The sequence below is a fragment of the Peromyscus leucopus genome, chromosome 15 (genome assembly GCF_004664715.2).
Source record: "Peromyscus leucopus breed LL Stock chromosome 15, UCI_PerLeu_2.1, whole genome shotgun sequence".
NCBI lineage: Eukaryota > Metazoa > Chordata > Mammalia > Rodentia > Cricetidae > Peromyscus > Peromyscus leucopus.
This window is the reverse complement of record NC_051076.1, coordinates 24,798,402-24,804,401: the sequence shown is the minus strand read 5'-3', so window position 1 is coordinate 24,804,401 and position 6,000 is coordinate 24,798,402.

Genomic DNA, 6,000 nt, shown 5'->3' with positions numbered 1-6,000 from the left:
ATCTAGTATCCTCCTTTGAGTGAGTACATACCATGTTTGTCTTTCTGAGTCTGGATTACCTCACTCAGGATGACTTTTTCTAGATCCATCCATTTGTCTGCAAACCTCATGATGTCATTGTTTTTCTCTGCTGAGTAGTATTCCATTGTGTATATGTGCCACAATTTATTTATCCATTCTTCAGTTGAAGGGCATCTAGGTTGTTTCCAGGTTCTGGTTATTACAAACAAAGCTGACATGAACATAGCTGAGCAAATGCTCTTGTGGTATGATTGAGCATTCCTTGGGTATATGCCCAGGAGTGGTATAGCTGGATCTTGGGGGAGATTGATTCCCGATTTTCTAAGAAAGTGCCATATTGATTTCCAAAGTGGTTGTACAAGCTTGCATTCCCACCAGCAGTGGAAGAGAGTTCCCCTAGTTCCACATTCTCTCCAGCATAAGGTGTCTTCAGTGTTTTTGATCTTAGCCATTCTGACAGGCATAAGGTGGTATCTCAGAGTTGTTTTGATTTGCATTTCCCTGATGATTAGGGATGTTGAGAAATTCCTTAATTGTCTTTCAGCCATTTGAATTTCCTCTGTTGAGAATTCTCTGTTTAGTTCTATAGCCCATTTCTTAACTGGATTGTTGGGCATTTTGATGCCTAATTTCTTGAGTTCCTTATATATTCTGGATATTAGTCCTCTGTCAGATGTGGGGTTGGTGAAGACCTTTTCCCATTTTGTAGGCTGTTGCTTTGCCTTGTTGACCATATCCTTTGCTCTACAAAAGCTTCTCAGTTTCAAGAGGTCCTATTGATTGATTGTTTCTCTCAGTGTCTGTACTACTGGTGTTATATTTAGGAAGTGATATCCTATGCCAACACATTCAAGACTACTTCCTACTTTCTGTTCTAGCAGGTTCAGAGTAGCTGGATTTATGTTGAGGTCCTTGATCCACTTGGGCTTAAGTTTTGTGCACGGTGATAGATATGGATCTATTTGCAGCCTTCTACGTGTTGATATCCAGTTATGCCAGCATCATTTGTTGAAAATGCTTTCTTTTTTCCATTGTATACTTTTGGCTTCTTTGTCAAAAATTATATGTTCATAGGTGTGGGGATTAATATCAGGGTCTTCAATTCCATTCCATTGGTCCACATGTTGGTTTTATGCCAGTACCAAGCTGTTTTTATTACTGTAGCTCTATAATAGAGCTTGAAGTCAGGGATCGTGATGCCTCCAGAGGTTGTTTTATTGTACAGAATTCTTTTGACTATCCTGGTTTTTTTGTTTTTCCATATGAAGTTGAGTATTATTCTTTCCAGGTCTGTGAAGAATTGTGTTGGTATTTTGATGGGGATTGCATTGAATCTGTAGATTGCTTTTGGTAAAATTGCCATTTTTAATATGTTAGTCCTGCCTATCCATGAGCATGGGAGATCTTTCCATTTTCTGACATCTTCTTCAATTTCTTCTTTCAGAGACTTAAAGTTCTTCTCATTATAGGTCCTTCACTTGCTTGGTTAGTGTAACCTCAAGGTATTTTATGTCACTTGTGGCTATTGTAAAGGGTGATGTATCTCTGATTTCCTTCTCAGCCTCTTTGTCCATTGTATATAAGAGGGCTACTGATTTTTTTGAGTTGATCTTGTATCCTGCTATGTTGCTGAAGGTGTTTATAAGCTGTATCAGTTCCTTGGTTGAATCTTTCGGGTCACTCAAGTATACTATCATGTCATCTGCAAATAGGGAAAGCTTAACTTCTTCCTTTCCAATTTGTATCCCCTTAATTTCCTTATGTTGTCTTATTGCTCTGGCTAGAACTTCAAGTACTATATTGAATAAGTATGGGGAGAGTGGACAGCCTTGCCTCGTTCCTGATTTTAGTGGAATTGGTTTGAGTTTCTCTCCATTTAATTTGATGTTGGCTGTTGGCTTGCTGTAAATTGCCTTTATTATGTTTAGGTATGTTCCCTGTATTCCTGATCGCTCCAAGACCTTTATCATGAAGTGGTGTTGGATTTTGTCAAATGCCTTTTATGCATCTAGTGAGATGATCATGTGGTTTTTTTTTTTCTTTGAGTTTGTTTATATGGTGCATTACATTGACAGACTTTCATATGTTGAACCACCCTTGCATCCCTGGGATTAAACCTACTTGATCATGGTGGATAATTGTTCTGATGTGTTCTTGGAGTCTGTTTGCCAGTATTTTATTGAGTATTTTTGCATCAATGTTCTTGAGGGAGATCGGTCTGTAGTTCTCTTTCTTTGTTGTATCCTTGTTTGGTTTTGGAATAAAGGTAATTGTAGCCTCATAGAAGGAGTTTGGTAATATTACTTCTGTTTCTATTGTGTGGAACAATTTAGAGAGTATTGGTATTAACTCTTCTTTGAAGATCTGGTAGAATTCTACACTGAAACCATCTGGTCTTGACCTTTTTTTTGCTTGGGAGACTTATAATGACTGTTTCTATTTCCTTAGGGGTTATTGGACAATTTAAATAGTTTATCTGGTGTTGATTTAACTTAGGTATGTAGTACCTATCCAGAAAATTATCTATTTCTTTTAGATTTTCTAGTGGAGTAGAGGTTTTTGAAGTATGACCTGATGATTCTCTGGATTTCCTCAATGTCTGTTGTTATGTCCCCCTTTTCATTTCTGATTTTGTTGATTTGGATTCTCTCTCTCTGTCTTTTGGTTAGTTTGGATAAGGGCTTGTCTATCTTGTTGATTTTCTCAAAGAACCAACTCTTTGTTTCATTAATTTTTTGTATTGTTCTCTTTGTTTCTATTTTATTGATTTCAGCTCTCAGTTTGATAATTTCCTCGCGTCTATTCTTCCTGGGAGACTTTGCTTCTTCTTGTTCTAGAGCTTTCAGGTGTACTGTTAAGTCACTAGTGTGAGATTTCTCCAACTTCTTTATGTGAACATTTAGTGCTATGAATTTCCCTCTTAGCACTGCTTTCATAGTGTCCCATAAGTTTGGGTATGTGGTGTCTTCCTTTTCGTTGATCTCTAGGAAGTCTTTAATTTCTTTCTTTATTTCTTCCTTAACCCTTTGGTGATTCAGTTGAGCATTATTCAGTTTCTATGAGATTGTAGTTTTTCTGTAGTTTTTGTTGTTGTTGAAATCTAACTTTAAACCATGGTGGTCTGATAGAACTCAGGAGGTTATTCCAATTGTTTTGTATCTGTTGAGATTTGCTTTGTGGCCAAGTATGTGATTGATTTTAGACAAGGTTCCGTGGGGTGCTGAGAAGAAGGTATATTCTTTTTTATTAGGATGGAATGTTCTGTAGATATCAATTAAGTCCATTTGAGTCATGACATCAGTTAAGTCCTTTATTTCTCTGTTAAGTTTCGATTTGGGAGATCTGTCCAGTGGTGAAAGCGGGGTGTTGAGGTCTCCCACTATTAATATGTGGGGTCTTATATGTGGTTTAATCTTTAGTAATGTTTCTTTTACATATGTGTGTGTCCTTGTGTTTGGGGCATAAATGTTCAGAATTAAAACTTCATCTTGGTGGATCTTTCCTGTGATGAGTATGTAATGCCCTTCTTGATCTCTTTTGATTGATTTTCGTTTGAAGTCTATTTTGCTGGATATTAGGATGACTACACCTGCTTGCTTCTTAAGGCCGTTTGATTGGAAAGTCTTTTCCCAGCCTTTTATTCTTAGGTGGTGCCTATCTTTGAATTTGAGATGTGTTTCTTGTATGCAGCAGAAAGATGGGTCCTGCTTTTGTATCCATTCTGTAAGCCTATGTCTTTTTATAGGTGAATGAACTCCATTGATATTAAGGGATATTAATGACCAGTGATTTTTCATTCCTGTTATTTTTTGGTGGTAGTGTGTGTGTGTGTACTTCTCTTCTTTGGGGTTTATTTCTGTGGCTTTATCTGTTGCCTGTGTTTTCGAGGGTGTATCTGACTTCCTTAGGTTGGAATTTTCCTTCTAGTGCTTCCTGTAGGGCTGAGTTTGTGGATAAGTATTGTTTAAATTTGGCTTTGTCTGGGAATGTCTTGTTCACTGCAACTTACAACTCCAGGGAGGCTACCTAGTAAAGAGGACCCTAAGAAAGACACAGGGATCACCCAACAATGGAGAAATGGATGGGATCTACATGAGCAAACTGGACATTGGGGGCCAGGTGTAATGGAGGGCAAGGGCCAGGGGAAAGAGAGCTTAGGGGAATGGGAGGTCCCAGCTGGATCAGGAACAGAGTGGGAGAACAAGGAAAGAGATACCATGATAAATGAAGACCCCATGGAAATAAGAAACAGAGTGCTAGAGAGGTCCCCAGAAATCCAAAAAGATACCTCCATGATAGACTACTGGCAATGGTCGAGAGAAAGTCAGAGCTGACCTACTCTGGTGATTGGATGGCTGAACACCCTAACTGTCATGATAGAACTCTCATCCAATGACCGATGGAAGCAGATGCAGAGATCCACAGCCAAGCCCCAGGTGGAGCTCCAGGAGTCCAATCGGCAAGAGAGAGGAGGGATTATGTGAGCAAGAGATATTGAGACCATGAGTGGAAAAAGCACAGGGACAAATAGCCAAACTAGTGGAAACACATGAACTGTGAACCAATAGCTGAGGATCTCCCATGGAAATGGACCAGGCCTTCTGGATAAGTTGATTAGCTTGAACTATTTAGGAGGCCCCCAGGCAGTGGGACCAGGACCTGTCCTTGGTGCATGAGCCGGCTTTTTGGAACCTAGGGCCTATTCTGAGACACTTTGCTCAGCCTTGGTGTAGGGAGGAGGGGAATGGACCTGCATCAACTCTATCTACCAGGCTGAGCTCACTCCCCAGGGGAAACCTTGCCTTAGAGGAAGTGGGAATGGGAGGTGGATTCAGGGGGAAGACTTGGGGATGGGTGGAGGGAGGACAGGGGAATCTGTGACTGATATGTAAAATTAAATTAATTTTAAAATATTTAAAACAAAACAAAATAAAAACAAAAAAAGAAATTTTGAAAGTGAAAATACATAATTACAAATTGGAAAACAAAACTATTAAGTGCTTGGATGTGCTGCAAAAGCTGCTGATTATTCCCAGTTGCTTGGTGTCTCTACTTTAAAAGCGCCACTGTTAAAAGTATTTGATTGACCTTGTGGGTAGCCATTTTTTACTTCATCTTTTGGGCTTGAATGCTCAGTGGGTGTTCTTTTTTTTCCCCAGCCTTGGTGACCTTGAAAGAGACAGTGAGGGATACTATGAGACTCTAGCAATTGAGCGAAAGCATTGTTTATATTTCTTCAGTACCCATCTTTGCCTATAGCCCTCAAGGGCCTTAAATGACTTTTGCCCCCTCAAAAGCTGTTGATCTTCTCTGCTTCATCTTCTCCATTACATTGTCTTATTTTGAGGCACCCTTTTCCAACTATGTAGTCCTTTTCACACTCAACATGAATTTATTTGGGGCCAGAGAATTATAACAAAAAAGAAAAAGAAAAGTAAAAAGTATTGGTTTACCCTGTCTATAGCATGGTTTAGAGTAGAAAAACAAAACAAAACTACATGAAATTTTGATTTTCCTCAGTACTACTGCTCTGGGTTATCAGATATAGTTGAACCTCATGGATTCTTGTATTCTTGAAAATGGAAAACTAATGTGTATATCCCTGTGTCAGAATGTAGCAGCAATTACATTTTGACTGCGGTATCTGGAGTATACCTTCTGTTTAAACCATCTCTAAGGCTTTAATAGAGTTATTACAAGATAGACCCCTGCTCATTATTGTCTGGCATGAATTATGTTGATCCTATTCCTCTATAAATTTTCTCTATCTATGTTTCCTCTAGCTTTCATTTTATCTTGACCTCTCCATTTGTTTGTCTTAATTTGTAGTACTGTTTACCACTGGCTTTCCATTCTCTGTCCTGTGATCCATAACTGCCATCACTGATCCACATACTCATCATGCCTAAGAATCTGCATTCAGTGCCAGGTAGCATAGGTAGAATTCAGTTCCACCACTTGCTATCTTTGTCAGTGACT